At 41.0% G+C, this 20,625-nt stretch overlaps 1 protein-coding gene across 5 annotated transcripts in view; it reads right to left on the bottom strand.

Moving 5' to 3' along the window:
• Nucleotides 1-20,625, bottom strand: part of LOC129868440 (cell adhesion molecule 1-like) — a 542,438-nt gene that overhangs the window by 47,753 nt on the left and 474,060 nt on the right. The window lies entirely within an intron of this gene.

Below are 20,625 nucleotides of genomic sequence, written 5' to 3'. Positions count from 1 at the left end.
TGTCCAGAAATCCTGCGATCGCTGTTGCTTTCTGTTACCACTCTGCTTGATCCTTTTGGGGTGGGTGTTTCTGTAACGGCTATCGTCATATTCTTCCTCCTCCTCGGACGAGGAGAGGCTAGACGGATCGGACCAATACGCAGAGTGGTTAGGGTTCATAATGATTTATTATAATGAAACTGACTTACAAAACAAATAAACGAAATGCATAAACCGATACAGTACCGTGTGGTGCAACAAACACAGACACGGAAACAATCACCCACAAACAAACAGTGAGAACAGCCTACCTTAATATGGTTCTCAATCAGAGGAAACGTCAAACACCTGCCTCTAATTGAGAACCATATCAGGCAACACATTTAACCCAACATAGAAACACATAACATAGAATGCCCACCCCAACTCACACCCTGACCAACTAAACACATACAAAAACAATGGAAAACAGGTCAGGAACGTGACAACCAGACCTTTACTTCATCAGACCTCGAGGTGCAGGAAACTGTAAAGCTTGTTATGCAATGTCAATCGCTGCAATAGTGTGGTGTAACTCCATATTCTGCTCCCTCTCCAGGGAGATTAAACCAACATCTAGTTGTAATCCGATTGTGGTCTTTTGATGATTTTGGGTAGAGTTTTACCAGTTTCCTCTGTGTTTATCCAAAATCTTAGGAAACAAAGGAGATACAATTTGACTGCGCTCCACCGTATCTGTGTAGGGGGAGATGGGAACAGGGGGACTGACTGCGAGTGAGTCCCAAATGGCACTTTACATATTGCCTTCAGAAAGTATTCATACCCCTCGACTTTTTCCCAATGCTTTGTTGTTACAAATTTGAATTAAACTGGATTTAATAGTATTTCTTTATCTACCCAATATTTTGACAAAGTGGAAGATTTTTATTTATCAAGGAAAATAAATGAAAAAACACTAATATGCACTACATGGCCAAAAGTACGTGGACACCACTTCAAATTTGTGGATTCAGCAAGTGACTTTCAGTGTGGCACCTTATATGGGATGCCACCTTTCCAACAAGTCTATTCATTCAATTTCTGCACTGCTAGAGCTGACCCGGTCACTGTAAGTGCTTTTATTGTGAAGTGGAAGCATCTATAAGCAACAATTGATCAGCCGTGAAGTGGTAGGCCACACAAGCTCACAGATCGGGAATGCCGAGTGCTGAAGCGCATAACGTATAAAAATGATCTGTCCTCAGTTGCAACACTCACTACCGAGTTCCAAACTGCCTCTGGAAACAACGTCAGCACAATAACTGCTCGTCGGGAGCTTCATGAAATGGGTTTTCATGGTCGAGCAGCCGCGCACACAAGCCTAAGATCACCATGCACAATGCCAAGCGTCGGGCTGGAGTAGTGTAAAGCTTGCCGCCATTGGACTTTGGAGTGATGAATCAAGCTTCACCATCTGGCAGTCTGACGGACGAATCTGGGTTTGGCAGATGCCAGGAGAATGCTACCTGCCCAAATGCATAGCACCAACTGTAAAGTTTGGTGGAGGAGGAATAATGGTCTCGGGCTGTTTTTCATGGTTCGGGCTATGCCCCTTAGTTCCAGTGAAGGGAAATCTTAATGCTACAGCTTACAATTACATTCTAGATGATTTTGTGATTACAACTTTGTGGCAACACTTTCCTGTTTCAGCATGGCAATGCCCCTGTGCACAAAACAAGGTCCATACAGAAACGGTTTGGCGAGATCGGTGTGGAAGAACTTGACTGGACTGCACAGAGCCCAGACCTCAACCCCATCGAACACCTTTGGCATGAATTGGAACGGCAACTTCAGCTCCTGACCTCACTAATGCTCTTGTGGCTGAATGGAAGCAAGTCCCCGCAGCAATGTTTCAACATCTAGTGGAAGGCGTTCCCAGAAGAGTGGAGGCTGTAATAGCAGCAAAAGGGGGACCAACTCCATATTAATGCCCATGATTTTGAGATGTTCAATGATCAGGTGTCCATATACATTTAGCCATGCAGTGTATCTTAGTTAGATAAGTATTCAACCCCCTGCGTCAATACATGTTAAAATCACCTTTGGAAGTGATTACAGCTAAGAGTCTTTTTGGGTGAGAGCTTTGCACACCTGGACTGTTCAATATTTGCCTTTTTTAAATTATTATTATTTTTAAGCTTTGTCAAGTTGGTTGTTGATCATTGCTAGACAGCCACTTCCAAGTCTTGCCAGAGATTTTCAAGACGATTTAAGTCAAAACTTTAAATAGGCCACTCAGGAACATTCAAAGTTGTCTTGGTAAGCAACTCCAGTGTATATTTGACCTTAATTTTTTTAATTTGTCTCCCAGCGTCTGTTGGAAAGCCGACTGAAAGAGGTTTTCCTCTAGGATTTTGCCTGTGTTTAGCTCTACTCCATTAATTTTTATCCTAAAAAAACTCCCTAGGCCTTGCCGATGACGAGCATATCCATAACATGATGCAGCCACCACCATGCTTGAAAATATGAAGATTTGTACTCAGTGATGTGTTGTGTTGGATTTGCCCCAAACATAATGCTTAGTATTCAGGAAAAAAAGTTAATTTCTTTCCCACATTTTCTGCAGTATTACTTTAGTGCCTTATTGCAAACAGAATGCATGTTTTGGAATATTTTTATTCTGTAAAACTTCCTTCTTTTCACTCTGTCATTTAGGTTAGTATTGTGGAGTAACTATAATGTTGTTGATCCAGCCTCAGTTTTCTCCCATCACAGCCATTAAACTCTGTAACTGTTTTTTTTTTTTTTTTTAACAGTATTTTTATTGGAATTTCACAATTTTCACCCATATTAAAGAGATACAACAACAGAGACCAGGCAAAAAAAAAACAACAAAGAAAAACAGCACCCGCCTACACATACCTGCGCATACATATATATATACACATATACATATACATACACACACATACGCACACCATCCTCCTCCCCCCGCTTCTCCCACCCTATCCCCATCATTGCGTCTCTCAATACACACATTTTAAACAAACTTACAAACAGAAATTAAACAAAAAAAGCTCGGTTTAACCTTTTGCCAATAGGTGGCGCAATTAGCATTTTTTATTTCTGAGTGTCACCAAATTAAACTGCCTCGTGCTCAATTCTTGATCGTACAATATGCATATTATTAATTCTATTGGATAGAAAACACTTTCTAGTTTCTATAGACGTTGGAATTTTGTCTGTGGGTGACCCAGAACTCTTTCTACAGCGAAATCCATGACAGGTACTGCGATGGTCTGAGAGCGAAGCTCTGATTTCAGATCAGTTTTGAAAGTCTCTGTATATCCTACGGAACGACATGAACTGCACCCGCCTTCCCCTGGATGTCAGTAACCAATGAGAAGTGGAATGGGCTTGCTGCGTGGCTCTCAGAGGTTATAAAACGCCAAGGAGCGAGAGGAGCCTTCCTTTCCACGCTGAGCATTGCGCAGAGAGGGACCTCAGGATGCCATTTTCAAACGCTCAATTTTAAACGTTAGATGTATCCATCTGTATTTAATTAGACATAGGTGTTAGAAGCATCATAACGAAGCTATTTTAAACCGAGTTATATCAGATTATGCGAGTATATTGCTATTTTTCGGAATTTCCTCAGTATTGCGCCTTGAGGATTTGGACACGTTATGGCAAAATAGCTATGGCTAGCTAGTGTTAGCTGCTGTATCAGAAGTTGAATGCAACGTTTTACAACCAAGCAACGATTCTTTTGGACAAAGAACCACCATGGCAAGATTCTGATGGAAGCTCGTCGAAAAGTAAGAGCTATTTATGATGTTATTCCGTTTTTATGTGGAAAAATGTAAACTCAATAATGGGGATTAGTGACGCCGTTATTGCGTCACTAGTCTGGCTGTAACGCACACTGTATGTCTAGTAACGTTAATTTTAAAAATCTAACTCTGCGGTTGCATTAATAACTAATACATCTTTCATTTCATGTCCAACCTGTATTTTTTTAGTCAAGTTTATGAATAGTTTTTGATAAAAATATTGGTATTTTCAAAATGGCGCCGGCCAGATTGCTTGAGTAGTTGAACACTATTTCCATTGTGTAAGCACGATTTGTGCCGCTAAATATGCACATTTTCGATCAAACTCTATATGGATTGTGTAATATGATGTTACAGGAGTGTCATCTGAAGAATTCTGAGAAGGTTAGTGAAAAAATTATTATATTTTGGCGATGTTGAGTTATCGCTCTCTTTGGCTAGAATCAATGCTCTGGTAACGTTTGCATATGTGGTATGCTAATATAACGATTCATTGTGTTTTCGCCGTAAAACACTTAGAAAATCTGAAATGTTGTCTGAATTCACAAGATCTGTGTCTTTCCATTGCTATGTGCTGTGTATTTTTAAGAAATGTTTTATGATGAGTAAATTGGTAATACACGTTGCTGTCTGTAGTAATTCTAGGAGCTTTGGTGAGATTTGTGATGCTGGCTGCAATGGCAAACTATGATTTATACCTGAAATATGCACATTTTTCTAACAAAACCTATCCTATACCATAAATATGTTATCAGACTGTCATCTGATGAGCTTTTTTCTTGGTTAGTGGCTATCAATATCTTAGTTTAGCCGAATTGGTGATAGCTACTGGTGTTGAGAAAAAATGGTGGACAAAGAAAAAGGGTGTTTTGCTAACATGGTTAGCTAATAGATTTACATATTTTGTCTTCCCTGTAAAACATTTTAAAAATCTGAAATGGTGACTTGATTCACAAGATCTGTATCTTTCATTAGGTGTCTTGGACTTGTGATTTAATGATATTTAGATGCTACTATTTAAATGTGACGCTATGCTAGCGATGCTAATCAGTGTGTGGGGGGGGGGGGGGATCCCGGATCCGGGTTTCAGAGGCAGTAAAAGTTAAACTAAGAAGTTAGGTGTAAAACTAGGAACATAGTGTAATTCTGAATACATAGATCACCACCATTCTAAGAGAATCCTTGCAGCATAATAGCTGATACCTCAGGTTCTAGGTAATTTAGATAGGGTTCCCACACTTTGTAGAACTGATCTGTTTTAGAATGCAATGTACATGTCAGATATTCCAGAGGCACCCATTCAAAAAGTATCTTATGCCAATCTTTAATAGAAGGAACCTTATCACTAATCCACCGTAAAAGGATGTTTTTCCTTGCAGCAAAGGTAAGGATGTTGTAAAGCCTCCTCTTACTCACAGAAGTAACATGCCTACTAGGGAGACCTAACAGTAACGAAACTGGGTCCAATTCTAGATCAACCCCTAGGATCTTTTCAATTTCTTGCAGAACACCAGACCAGTATCGTTGTATTTTGGTACATGACCATAAACAATGTGTTAGGGTGCCTGTATCAGTTTTGCATTTAAGACACTGAGGAGAAGAGGAAGAGGGGCTAAAGGCATGTCTGCGATTTGGGGATATATGCAATCTGTGTATTATTCTTAATTGGATTGCTTTAGTACGATTACATATAGATATTGTTTTTGCATATCTCCAAATGTCCTCCCACATCTCTTCGTCAATAGTCACAGACAATTCTTTCTCCCACACTTGTTTCACCCTCTGTGTGTCGACAGCAGGAAAGGACCTTAAAGCATCATAAAACAGACTTACAGACATTTTCCTTTGTGGAAAAAAAGCATTCTCTCAATGACAGACATATCAGGGTTACCAATTAAGGTGGTGCTCTTCACAATATAATGTCTTACTTGTAGGAAGCGGAAAAAGTCCTGCTTTGGGAGTCGATATTTCTCCACCATCTGCTCAAATGACAATAGAATCTTATCAGCAAATAAGTCATTTAGTCTGCGTATGCCCTTATTAAGCCAAAAGTTAAAGCCAGCATCCAGCAATCCTGGACCAAAATCTGGGTTGTTAAGAATTGGGGTAAGAGCAGAGGTTAGTTTGGACCTTCCCAGGAAGCGCTAAACTGACCTCCAAACCTTGAGTGTGTTAAGTGTAATAGGATTATTGCAGTGATCTTCTACAGACTTGAAACTTCTGAAAAATAAAAGATCCTGTAATGGGTATTTTGAAAGAGAAGTCTCAATGTCTAACCAAATAGAGGAGTCGTCGTTTGTGATCCAATCAGAAATATAACATAGGTGGGCAACCCACTGATAGAACCTGATATTGGGCAGATCCAAGCCCCCCATAGAACTTGGCAGCTGCAATATTGCCATCTTAAGCCTTGGCTTGCGTTTACTCCATATGAAGGAACTTAGCCATCCATTTACATCCTTTATTATCTTATTGGAGAGTAATACTGGGATCATTTGGATTGGGTAAAGTAGTCTAGGTAAAATGTTCATTTTCAAGAGGGATATTCTACCCAACCAAGAAATCGGGAGAGAGTTCCAGCGCTCCAGATCCTGTCTTATTGTATCAAACAAGGGAACAAAATTGGCTTTGTACATTTGCTGGAATTTAGGAGTTACAAATATACCCAGATACGTAAAGCCTGAGGGAGACCATTTAAAAGGGAAGGGGGGAGAAGTATTAGGTACAGAGTGAAGGCTACCAAGTGGCATAGCCTCTGATTTAGTTAAGTTAATCTTGTAGCCTGAGAATTCGCTGAATAATTGAATAATATTAATAAGAGATGTAGTTGAGGTCTCGGGATTAGAGATGAATATCAGGACATCATCAGCATACAAGCTTATTTTATGGTGAACATCACCAATGAGCAGCCCCTGTATAGCAGGCGTTACCCTGATGGCCTCGGCCAGTGGTTCCATAGCGAGTGCAAATAGGAGGGGGGACAAAGGGCAGCCCTGTCTGGTACCTCTGTATATAGAGAAGCTATTTGACCTTAGCCCATTAGTAAGGACAGCAGCCTGAGGATCATCATATAAAACTTTCACCCATTTTATAAAGTTGTCCCCTAGACCAAATTTATTTAGAGCAAAGAGTAGGTAGGACCACTCCACACGATCAAATGCTTTCTCAGCATCTAGGGAGAGCACAAGACCATCCCTAGCACTTTGTCGGTAGGCTTGAATTACATTAAGAAGCCGCCTGACATTGTTGCACGACTTACGGCCCTTAATAAAGCCAGTTTGGTCTCCTTTCACAATTAGTGGCAGTGAGTCCTCTAATCTTGTGGCTAGAATTTTAGAAAGTAATTTTCTATCCACATTCAGAAGGGAAATTGGTCTGTACGAGGAACAAGACTCTGGACATTTTCCCTTTTTAAGAATAAGTGATATGTTGGCTTCCCTCAGCGTTTGAGGGAGCTGGTCATTTGAAAATGAGTGGTTAAACATATCACGCAATGGCTCAAGGATCAGGCCATGAAACTCTTTATAGAATTCACTACCAAACCCGTCTGGTCCTGGAGCCTTACCGTTTTGCAGATTCTTAATTGCGAACATTATCTCTTCCTCGGTGATAGGGGCATTAAGGAGAGACCTCTGTTCTTCGGAGATAGTAGGGAGCTCAATCTTAGAAAAGAAATTCTCCATTAATTTGGGTGCGTCATTTGGCAGTTCTGAAGCATAAAGATTTGCATAAAATTCCTTAAATGAGTCATTTATCAATTTATTTTCATATAAATGATTGCCATCCGAATCGGTAATAGTAGCAATTGACTGTGAGTCAGCTCTCTTTTTAGCTAGGTACGCCAAGTACTTTCCTGGCTTATCGCCATGTTCATATAGCTTTTGCCTGACAAATCCCATTTTCTTTTCAGCGTCCTGTGTTAGGAGAGAGTCCAACGTTGATCTAAGAACTGATATTTCCTTTAATAGGGCAGGCGTGGGAGTTTTAATGTAGTCCTTCTCTTTAGTTCCCAATTCACCCTCTAACCTTTTTTGCTTTTCACGCTTTTTCCGCCTCTTAGTGGCTGTGTATGACATAATCAGACCCCTGGCGTACGCTTTACAGGTTTCCCAAAGGAGCGAGGGATTATCTGTTGATTGAGAGTTAATAGAGAAAAATGCTTTAAACTCTGTAATAAAATATGATGTGAACGTATGGTCTTTAAGGATGGTTGTATTCAACCTCCAATGTCTTGACAGATTGAATGCCCCGTTGAGTTTTATGTCCAGGATCACCTCCGCATGATCAGATATGACTATACTTCCTATCCTAGCGGATAAAACAGACTGCAAAGACGTCCTGGGCATAAAAAAGTAATCTATTCTAGTCTGATATCCTTGAGGTGCAGAGAAAAAAGTGAACTCTCTGTTGGAGGGGTGAAAAGTTCTCCAAACATCCGCATACCCCAGATCATCACAAATAGATTTAAGTGACTTAGCTCGAGGAGAGAGTGAAGCTATACCGCTGGGAAACTTATCAATAAGGGGGTTCAACAAACAATTAAAATCTCCTCCAACCACTGCAGTGTCTGAGTTTAATTCTGAAAAGTCTAGAAATACCTTAGTGAGGAAATCAGGGGGGTGGGCAGGGGGAAAGTAAATATTCATTATGGAGATTTTCTGCCCTTGTAAAGTACCATTAATTATAACAAAGCGACCAAATTTATCTTTCACACAATTCAAGACCTTAAGTGGTAAGTTCTTTTTCACAAGAATTGCTACACCTCTACTTCTGGATGTAAATGATGAGAAAAACACTTGACCAAACCCCCCTTGTTGTAATTTCAGATGCTCCTTATCATCCAAATGAGTTTCTTGCAACAGGGCAATATCAATATTTTCTTTTTTCAAAAACGACAGTACCTTCTTCCTTTTAATGGGATTATGGCTCCCTCTAATGTTCCATGTACATACCCGCAGTGTGTTACCTGCCATTGCACTTTGACCGTTTCATATTCAGACTGAATCCCACCGTAAAAATGGGGTGATATCTTTTTCCATGTGTTAAACTCTCTTCTATCTCACCGAGCATAAACAAACGATATGAACCCTGAACTCTAACTATACTAAACCCAAAAATTAAACATGTAAAGATCCAAAAGGGGGTTTTCCCACTAGCTACCATGCAGGGGATTTCAACTTTCCAATGTAGACTCTTAAATCTGCATTGCCACTCAATAGCCTCGTCCTTTATACATATGAAAATGAAAATCAATATATGAAGATTGAGGCTCTTCCACCTAAAACCAAGCCTGGGCACCAATATAGATTCACCCATATCTCAGCCTGAGCTATAGCGGCAGTTACTTTAGCAAGAAAAATAATAAAAATACGAATATTACTGAACCGGAGCATGTGAGAACTCACACCACTGTTTCATGATCAGATTCAAAGAAGATAATAAAGTTATCCAATGCTGCGGCGGCGCAGCTTAAAGTTATTTACCCGAGAGAGTCAATAAACGCAGCAGCCTCTGCAGGTGTGGAGAGTTTCTTAGGCGATCCGTTGACCATAATCTTCAATGTGGCCGGGTACAACAGTGCGTAGTCCATCTTCATTCTCCTGAGTCGAGCCTTCGCCTCATCAAACCCTTTGCGTCTTCGTACAACCGCTGTGGAGTAATCATTGAAGAATGAGACCTTTGGACCTTTACGTTGACTACCGTCAGAGCCGATGTTTCTAGCCGCATCCATAACGCGCTGCTTGTCGGTGAAGTTGTGGAACTTTATAACCACTGGCCGTGGGCGCTGGTTGGGACCGGGTATCGGTGCTTGAGAGCGATGGGCTCTGTCCAGCTTCACACGACCAGCCTTAGTGTCCATTTGTAAGTAGTCAGGGATCCATTCCTCAAAAAAATTTACTGAACGTGTTCCTTCAGAATTTTCCGGGAGTCCCACAACACGAATATTGCATCTGCGTCCTCGATTATCCAAGTCGTCAATGTGCTCCGCCATTTCGCGCACCTGTTTTTCAAGTGCTTTCATCTTAGTGTCCATAGATGTAGTTGAAGCTTCCACTGTAGCAATTCTTCCTTCCCCCTCATCGACACGTTTGACCACCCTCTGTAATTCAGCTGAATGGCCTGCTATTGCTTCCAAGACCGTTCTTATCTTAACATCGATCACTTTAGTAATGTTGTCCGTCATCTTTTGAATCACCAGGTCCATTGTGCCTGGATCCGCAACGGTGTTAGCTTCGCTAACGTAAGCTAGCTCCTCCTGCACCTCTACAGGGATGGTGGTTTTGGTCGAGTTCTTAGTAGCTCTGCTGGGCATGTTGTCGGAGATTTTTGAGAAATAACCGTCAAGACTCATTGCAGGATAACTTATTTAGCCAATTCTACCACTTTTTCAAGCTAGGAGATTAATGAAAGAATATAAATTTACGAATGCCACGGGAGCTCGCTGAAACACAGTGTTCTCTCTACGGCGCCATTTTGTCCCCCCCTGTAACTGTTTTAAAATCCCCATTGACCTCATGGTGAAATCCCTGAGCGGTTTCCTTTCTCTCCGGCAACTGAGTTAGGAAGGACGCCTGTATCTTTGTGTCTGTTTATTTTTTATTTTTACCCATCTACCAATAAGTGTCCTTTGCGAGGCATTGGAAACCTCCATAGTCTTGTGCTTGAAATGCACTACTTGAGGTACCTTACAGATAATTGTATGTGTGGGGTAAAGGATGGGGTAATGACAAAAAATAAGAGTGAGTCCATTCAATGTATTATGTGACTTGTTAAGCAAATGTTTACTCATGAACAAATTTAGGCTTGCCATAACGAAGGGGTTGAATACTTATTGAGTAAAGACATTTCAGCTTTTAATTTTTAATTTGTAACAAATTCTCACAAAAAAATCCACTTTGACATTGTGGGCTATTGTGTGTAGATCAGTGGCACAAAATCTCAATGTAATCAATTTTGCATTTCTGAAGGCACTGTAGTAGTGAATTATATAGTGAAAATAGGGCCATTTGGGACATCCTGGGATGAAACACGGAGGACTCGGCTGCTTTTAGAAATGCATGGAGATCTCTGCTTGCCAATCAAAGCAGCCTGACAGGTAACATGGTTTCTCACTGTTAATCAAAGCAGGCCTGTACCCAACCAATGTTAGGTTTGTTGTTGAGAAACCTGTCAACAAAAACAGATACTATCTAGCGCATCATAAATCACGTGAACAAGGTCAATGTGTCAATATTGGTAACATAACAACAATATATGTATCAAACATATCTAATTCTGACAGGTTTGACCATCTCAGTCATGGTTAAGTCGGGTCTGGATGCATTTCCAGAGTTATATGTAAACAGACCACCCATGTTGACTCCGTTTCCCTTTCTTATCTACTGTAGACATAAGAGAGTGAGTGGAGGGAGGTGTTCTCACTTTCCATACCACTCTTCTCACTACCTCTCATGTTGCATCATTGCGCTGTGCCAAGGAGTGCAGGCTTCTCTACACTTCTACACATCAAACCGTCAGGGACACGAGAGTTAACGCTTCGCCTCCCTCGTATTTATTGACAAAGGAACAGGGAACGGGTAGAGATCTCAGAAGGCAAGACCAGATAAAGTCCCTATCAGAGACTATTCCTATGGTCCTCCAGAAGAAACACATTGTAGTCTGTGTTAAGTAATGCCACAGGCCTCCAGTTAGGATGACAGCTCTTTAGCATAATCACTTGAGGAGCTTCTCAGCGAAGCCACTGGCTGTGTCCAAATACCCGTACTTGCGTTCTAAATAGTAGGCACTTTGGTTATGCAAAAAAGTATATTATGTGAAATTTTGAGTATGCTTTAAAACCTCTTAGCGCTAGGGGTCAGATAAATTTTTTTTTTTTTTTTTAAATAACGTACCCAACGTAAACGGACATTTTCTCTGGCCCAGATCGTAGAATATGCATATAATTTACAGATTAGGATAGAAAGCACTCCAAAGTTTCCAAAACTGTCTAAATATTGTCTGTGAGAAAAATAATACTTGTTCTGCAAGCGAAATCCTGAGAAAAAAGTAACCCGGAAGTGATATTTAAAAAAATAAAATCTTTGTTTCCTGGCCTGTCTAACCTTCATTTAAAGGGGTATCAACAAGATTATTTTACCAATGGCTTCCTCAGGCTGTGACCAGGCTTTCGACATTTAGATGTTTCAAAAGAGGTCAGGTGTCCTCTGAATATTTCCTGCGCGTGCGGGAGAAGCTCACCATTTTCCTTTTCTCTCTTAATGAATAGGTTATGCTCCGGTTGAAATATTATCGATTATGTTTGTTAAAGACAACCTGAGGATTGATTATAAAAAACATTTAAAATGTTTCTACGACCATTTCGGATACTTTTTGGGATTTGTCGAACGGAACACGGCTTTTGTTTTCTCAAAATAATGCGCAACCCAAATAGCGTTTTTTTTGTGATAAAAGTAATATTTACCGAACAAAAAGAACATTTGTTGTGTAACTGGGAGTCTCGTGAGTGGAAACATCCGAAGATTATCAAAGGTAAGCGATTCATTTTATTGCTTTTCTTACTTTCGTGACCAAGCTACCAAGCTAATATAAGGCTAAGCTGTTATAGCATTGAAAGCTACACTCACAAAAGCTTGGATTTCTTTCGCTGTAAAATATATTTTCAAAATCTGACACGATAGGTGGATTAACAACAAGCTAAGCTGTGTTTTGGTATATTTCACTTGTGATTGCATGATTATAAATATGTTTAGGAATATTTTTGAATATGGCGCCCTGCAATTCAGCGGTTGTTTAGGAAAGTGAACCCGTATTCGGTATCCGTAGCGCATAAAAGTTAAATGCCAGGATGCCATACTAATTTCAGCTTTTCATCTAGTAGAATTCGCTGCACACTATTGAGGAAAATAATCGTCTTTTGAGACGTGTGTTTGTCAACAGCTGATAATCAGCTGAGGGGACGAGCTGCGCCAAAATTAACGAATGACGGGAATCAACGTAATTGAGCGTTAGACTACGCATTCTTAGTAGGATGAGCCGCATCAATATGCTGATACGTGTTGTTTAATAGTATGTAGTACGATTAGTAGACAGTATACAGTTTAAATAAGTAGTAGGCAAGCAAGATTTCGGACACGGCCACTGTTTCACCTCCTCGGCCTGCTCTTTAAAATGTATTCTGACCTTTTAAAAAGGGTTCACTGCTTCACTGTTCGCTTTTTACTAGCGCTTCCTTAATTGGGCTGATTGTAGGCCTGATCACCTCTGGTACACTTGAAAGTAGAATGAGTTATCAAAGAGGAGCAGACTGCGTGTCCTCAGGAAGGAGGGAAGAGTTAGACGGTGCGGTTCAATGACAGTGTCCTGAAACAAGTAGGCATGAAGAAAAGAGAATCAAACGTCTGGCACAGTCAAATCGTTCTACATTTTAAGACGTAGTACGACATCACAGCCTCTGTTTGAGGTCTAGTAAAATCTTTTCGGGAAAGACGGGCTCTAAGCAGTCCTCCTAAAACAGCTGGAGGGGCTGCTCAAAGGGCTCCGCTAGGGATGTGTCCTGGTTATGTGTGCTACACTAGCCTGCTATGCGGTTGCTCATTCAAATCAAGCAATACAATAAAGCATCTGTCTCTGCAACCCTCAATCATTGGTGGCCCCTGGATGTCTGCTAACCCCATTACTTGGCTGTGACTGCTGCACCAGCCGGTCAATATGTCTACTGATGAGCTATCGCCAGCCCATGATTCAGACCTCCTCCTCCCCCTTCTCCCTTTCTCTCTCTTGCCTTGTGTCGCAGGTCACCTGAGGCACTAGCGTCCTTGCTGACATCAGCAGACGTGACAACGGGCTACTGATAATTCCACTGCACCACAACCACTGTAAAATCTGTTCTGGTTGACAGTACATAGGAGAGAATCCCCACTGGAACCAGTGTCTGCACTGTAGAAGTAAAATGCCCACAGTTATATCATGCTTTTTAGTCCAGGAGGCTTGATATGGGTTTGATACGAGTCAAAATCAGTGGTGTAGTGGAGGGTAAACACACATACAGATCTGCAATCTTAATTTGACCAATTTCTCACAGCAGGAAAGTAATCCTGCAGCAACAGGAAACGTGAATTATTATGCGGATTATAATTATCTGACATTTTTGTAGGGGTTTTTTCATTTTTCGTGAGGGAGAATACATTAGGCGTAAAATGTTTTTGCAAAGTGTTTACCCACCTTTTGTGAAAACAATTATTGAAAGCATTACTTTACTCACTGCGAATGGTGATCAGCGTTTACCAAACTATTTTTTAACTCTACATAATTGGTAAAAATACTCATCTTTAGTGGAGTACATTATCTGAGGAAAGATACTATGATATGACCCTCTGGATAAACACTACATGACCAAAAGTATGTGGACACCTGCTTGTCGAACATCTCATTCCAAAAACATGAGTGTTAATATGGAGTTGGTCCCGCCTTTGTTGCTATAACAGCCTCCAATCTTCTGGGAAGGCTTTCCACTAGATGTTGGAACATTGCTACCTGGACTTGCTTCCATTCAGCCACAACAACATTAGTGAGGTCGGGCACTGATGTTGGGCAATTAGGCCGGGCTCCCAGTCGGCGTTCCAATTCATCCCAAAGGTGTTCAATGGGGTTGAGGTCAGGGCTCTGTTCAGGCCAGTCATGTTCTTCCACACCGATCTCGACAAACCATTTCTGTATGGACCTCGCTTTGTGCACGGGGGCATTGTCATACTGAAACAGAAAAGGGCCTTCCCAATACTCTTGCCACAAAGTTGGAAGCACAGAATCGTCTAGAATGTCATTATATGCTGTAGCGTTAAGATATCCCTTCACTGGCACTAAGGGGTCTAGCCGGAACCATGAACAACAGCCCCAAACAATTACTCCTCCTCCACCAAACCTTACAGTTGGCACTATGCATCGGGGCAAGTAGCGTTATTCTGGTATCTCCCAAACACAGATTTGTTCGCCGGATTGCACATTGTGATCTTAGGCTTGTGTGTGGCTGCTCAGCCATGGAAACCCATTTCATGAAGCTCCAGATGAACAGTTCTTGTGCTGTCATTGCTTCCAGAGGCAGTTTGGAACTCTGTAGTGAGTGTCGCAACCGAGAACAGGCAATTTTTCCCCGCTACACGCTTCAGAACTCAGCGGCCCCGTTCTGTGAGATTGCTGAGCCGTTGTTGCACCTAGAAGTTACCACTTCACAATAACAGCACTTAACGTTGACCGGGCAGCTCTAGCAGGGCAGACATTTGATTTACACACTTTTTGGAAAGGTGACATCCTATGACGGTGCCACGTTGAAAGTCACTGAGCTTTTCAGTAAGGCCATTCTACTGCCAATTATTATTTTTTTTTGCCCCATGGAGATTGCATGGCGGTGTGCTCAATTTTATATACCTGTCAAACGGGTGTGGCTGAAATTTGCAGGGGTGTCCACATACTTTTCTATATACAGTGCCTTCGGAAAGTATTCAGACACCATGACTTTTTCCACATTTTGTTACGTTACAGCCTTATTCAATTAAAAAAAAATTCAACACACACAATAGCCCATAATGACAAAGCAAAAACAGGTTTTTATAAATGTTTGCTATTTACATTTTTTAAATAAAAATGAAACAACACATTTACGTAAGTATTAAAAACCTTGAAGGTGAACCTTTGCCCAATTTTGAGGGCCTGAGCAGGTTTTCATCAAGAATCTCCCTGTACTTTGCTCTATTCATCTTTGCCTCGATCCTGACTAGTCTCCCAGTCGCTGCCGCTGGTGGTGGCAGCATGATGCTACCACCACCATACTTCACCTTAGGTATGGTGCCAGGTTTCCTCCAGACAAGCATCACATATAATCTTGGTTTCATCAGACCAGAGAATCTTGTTTCTCATGGTCAGAGTCTTTAGGTGCTTTTTCGCAAACTCCAAGCGGGATGTCATGTGACTTTTACGAGGAGTGGCTTCCGTCTGGCCACTCTACCATAAAGGCCTGATTGGTGGAGTGCTACAGAGATGGTTGTCCTTATGGAAGGTTCTCCCATCTCCACAGAGGAACTCTGGTGCTCTGACAGTGTGACCATCGGGGGTCTTGGTCACCTCCCTGACCAAGGCCCTTCTCCCCGATTGCTCAGTTTGGCCGGGCGGAAGATTGTCGGAGGTTCCTAACTTCTCCCATTTAAGAATGATGGAGGCCACTGTGTTCTTGGGGAACTTCAATGCTGTAGACATTTTTTTGGTACCTTTACCCAGATCTGTGCCTTGACCCAATCTTGTCTCGGAGCTCGGACAATTCCTTCGACCTCATGGCTTGGTTTTTGCTTTGACATGCACTGTCAACTGTGGGAACTTATATAGACAGGTGTGTGCCTTTCCAAATAATGTCCAATCAATTGAATTGACCAATCAAGTTGTAGAAACATCAAGGATGATCAATGGAAACAGGATGCACCTGAGCAAAGGGTCTGAATACTTATGTAAATAAGCTATTTCTGATTTTTAGTTTTAATTCATGTGCAAAACATTCTAAAAACGTGTTTTCGCTTTGTCATTATGGGGTATTGTGTGTAGATTGCTGAGAAGAAAAAAATATCTAATACATTTCAGAATAAAGCTGTAACGTAACAAAATGTAGAAAAAGTTAAGGGGTCTGAATACTTTCCGACAGCACTGTATAGTGTATTCTTATTCTGTTGGTGGGTGGTTACAGCAATCACTACAGAATGACATTGCTTTGGCCACAGATTATATTAATCATAATAGTCCCAACATTCTATATTTAAATTAACTTGACATCAATTATCTTGCTTAATTGACATCAATTATCAGAGAATGTCCATTCAAATCAAGGTGTAAATACAACAAAAATGTAAGAATCAAGCCTTCTGTTGATGCTCACACGCACACCAAGCTTCATTGTTGTAGGACGTAGGTGATTCAGGCCTAGCTAGCGGATTACCTTCCCCAGCCTGCTTTATGACTTCCATCTCCTTGGAGCCATCATGGAGTGCAAACATTGCCTCAAATAACAATATACCTCAACATAAAAAAGACGTATTGGGTGCATGTCTGTGTTTGCATGTTGCTAAGCCTAATAAATTCAGCGGGATGCGCTCAATGAGCGGTGTATCACACAACTGCAGTTGTTGTTTTCCCCCATTGTAAAGCAATTGACCTTTAGTGAATTAGCCCATCCTCTGCCGGCGAGCCATCACTCTCTGTCCCTGCTTTATGCTGCTGGAAAGAATCAAGAGAAATGGACAACTCTATCTTGCAAGTGCTTGTGCAGGCAAGGGCAATTCATTTGTTCAATCCCAAAATCAGTTTACCAGATGGTGTTTATGCAGTTTAAGTATTGACAAAAGCGTTTTTGTTGTGTTTTTGTGTTTGGAGGGGGGTGAAATGAATTGGTTGCCGTCTCTGTTTATAGCTTTTCATCAATTAACAGGCGGTGGCACCTCGGTCTCCTAATTCATTTCCGTTTTATTAGTGGGGGTACATTTTATTAATGGCTTTTTCTGTCTCCCAAACGCTGCTTTACGAGTGTCTATTTACGTTGCTGGGTTGAGCTGACTGTAATTCTCTGACGTCTCGTTTTGGTACATCATTAGTCATATACTGTATTTAAGCTGAGAGAGAAAGGGAGCGAAGAAGTAAGGGGAGGGTGGGAAGGAGAGCAAGGGATGGAGAAAGAGAGGGGAGAGTAGGAGCGAGAGGGAGCCAGAGAGAATGTTAGAGAGGTGTATGAAGAGAGAGCAGGAAAGATAGAGGTAGGGAGTGTTCTAGATGACTGAGTGTCTTGGTATCTGTGGACTTTTCCAAACAGGAGTGGGTCCGCATTAGAGATGACATTAGAGATGACAATAACTACTGTTGCCCCTGACTACCAAAAGGACAACGGCCTGCCCTTAGGACAGGGCCAGCACAAAACACTGCATGTCAAGCGGAAAAGCTCTTGCTTTGCCTTTCTGACTGACATAAAGATAGAGAAGGAGATGGAGGGAACGAATAAGGGAAGAGAAGAAATGGAGGGAAACAATACAAAGAGGGAGGGCAAGAATAAGGGAAGCTGAAGGAAAGATTTGGTAGGAAGAATGCTTTGGGAATAGGACCAAAAAGAATGTGAGATAAAGGGAGGGATAAAGTAGATGGGAGAGGGTAAAAATGGAGACGTATAGATAGAACGAGAGCGAGCTTTGGCCTTTAATCACATTTGTAAAAGCTTTTTAAAAGCAAAAAAAAAAAAAGCCTAAATATCGATAAACATACATTTCGGAGCTGTGTTTAGAGGGCATTTTTTTTATTTTTTATTAATGACATCTGTCCCTCGTGCGGATGGAGGTGAGCAAGTTCCTTCCATATAGCCATTTATTTGCTGTGTAAATGGCAATTTAGTAATATCTAAATGTCACCTCCTGAAGCCACTGAGTGCCTTAGTCTTGAGTTGAGGCTATAATAGATTTTTATAAAAGTGCAGCATACCCCCATTCCAGTCTCCTTATAGCCAGTTTATCAAAAATGTATTACATTTCTAAGTGGCATCTACCCCGCGGAGGCTTTGATAGATTTGCTTGCCGCTACTGCCTCTGATCTATACGCATCTGCGCTTGTGGAGAAATATAATCAGCCGGCAGAGCGCATAACGTCCATAAGAGACTGTTCCCTCACATCTAAATACACAGGAATAATGTTAAAAGCTAAAAGCAAAAAGACGGCCTGGGAAAGATACCCGTAAATGGGGTTTATCTTTCTAATAATGACGAGTCTGCCATGTTGAGGTCCACTTTATTAAGTGCAACAACATAGGAACAATGTGTCATCATTATTTACAGTGCAATATGTCTACAGCATGTGCAAGTTAAGTTTGTCACTGCGTTCCTGCATAAGTAAACTTCATTCTCAGTAAATGTTCAGTGCATTAACGTCTATAATTAACGTCTATAATCGTGCAGGAATGCTGTACTGCGGCTGACCCATTGCTTCCAACTCATTGGTGTATGTGTGTGTCAGGGTTTCCGTTAAGAAAATGTGTCACTGGACAACTGGACCAGGATTTGAATTCACTGGCCATTTAATAAACATCTTTTGGGAGCATAATCCATTAGGGCGTCCATCCACTGTGGTCAAATCACATTTAGATTATGGTAATTCATCTTAACAGAATATGCAACTCCTCATTTTCAAACACTTGCCAAAATGTAATTCGCGGGAAAACTCTATTCTAAACAGCGCACTTGATGACAGTGGTTCCATATGTGACAGAAATGTAAAACTCCGTTAGAAACTAACACTGAACAAAAATATTATCGCAGCTTGCAACAATTTCCAGTTACAGTTCATGTAAGGAAATCAGTCAATTGAAATAAATGAATTAGGCCCTAATCTATGGATTTTACATAAATGGGCAGAAGAACACAGCCATTGTTGGGCATGGGAGGGCATAGGCCCTCCCATGAATAGGCCCTCCCAATCAGAATGAGTTTTTCCCTCAAAAGGGCTTTATTACAGACAGAAATACCCCTCAGTTTCATCCGCTGTCCGGGTGGCTGGTCTCAGACAATCCCGCAGGTGATGAAGCTGAATGTGAAGATCCTGGGCTGGCGTGGTTACACGTGGTCTGTGGTTGTGAGGCCGGTTGGGCGTACTGCCAAATTCTCTAAAACAACGTTGGAGGCGGCATATGGTAGAGAAATTAACATTCAATTCTCTGGCAACAGCTCTGGTGGACACTCCTGCAGTCAGCATGCCAATTACAAGCTTCCTCAAAACTTAAGACATCTGTGGCATTGTATTGCGTGACAAAACTGCACATTTTAAAGTGGCCTTTTATTGTCCTCAGCACAAGATGCACCTGTGTAATGATCATGCTGTTTAATCAGCTTCTTGATATGCCACACCTGTCAGGTGGATGGATAATCTTGGCAGAGGTGAAATGCTCACTAACTGGGGTGTAAACAAATTTGTACATAAAATTTGAGCGAAACAAGCTTTTTGTGCGTATGGAAAATGTCAGGGATTTTTTATTTCAGCTCATGAAACATGGGACCAACACTTACATGTTGTGTTTATATTTTTGTTCAGTATACATAAAGCAGACAAATAAAAACAGTAGAAAATATGATAAATTAAGGTTCTTTCAATTGCATTCATCCTCCCTTTTGATATGTCTTGAACTACTCTTTTAATCAATTCCCCATTATATACGTTTACTACTAGTGACATACAGTACCAGTCAAAAGTTTGGATACGCCTACTCATTCAATGGTTTTTCTTTATTTTTACTATTTTCTACATTGTAGAATAATAGTGAAGACATCAAAATTATGGAATCATCTAGTAACCAAAAAAGTGTTAAACAAAGCAAAATTTATTTCAGATTTTAGATTCTTCAAAGTATCCACCGGTTGAACAATAAAATACCTCATATTATTTTATTGCGATACTAGATTACATGAGTCTGACAAAGCAGGTAACATCCTACTTAGACACACCCACTTGTTTGGTGTGAGTAGAAGGTGTAACTAATCAGCATCGTCATTAGGTCTTTGGTCTTTCACTTAATCCAATCAGATGGCATCATCGAGCACAATGCCTGTTTTTTCCCAGTCTAGATTTGTTCCAACCGTGCGGAGAAAGGTCTGTCAGAGACTTTGATTGGATTTCTAGTTCAAGGCTGCTCTGCTCAAACACCAGTTGTAAAGTGTTGTTTTGTTTAAGCACAATCAGGAGATTTGAAATTGCAATGCCAAAAATGGCCTTTAGCAACTGTTTCTGACAATGAGTGTCATTATGGAGAGAGAATCGTGCATTTACTAACCGT

This window comes from Salvelinus fontinalis, chromosome 13, assembly GCF_029448725.1.
Source record: "Salvelinus fontinalis isolate EN_2023a chromosome 13, ASM2944872v1, whole genome shotgun sequence".
NCBI classification, from domain to species: domain Eukaryota; kingdom Metazoa; phylum Chordata; class Actinopteri; order Salmoniformes; family Salmonidae; genus Salvelinus; species Salvelinus fontinalis.
Note: the sequence above shows the minus strand (reverse complement) of the source record. Positions and strands in the feature narration are given on the sequence as shown.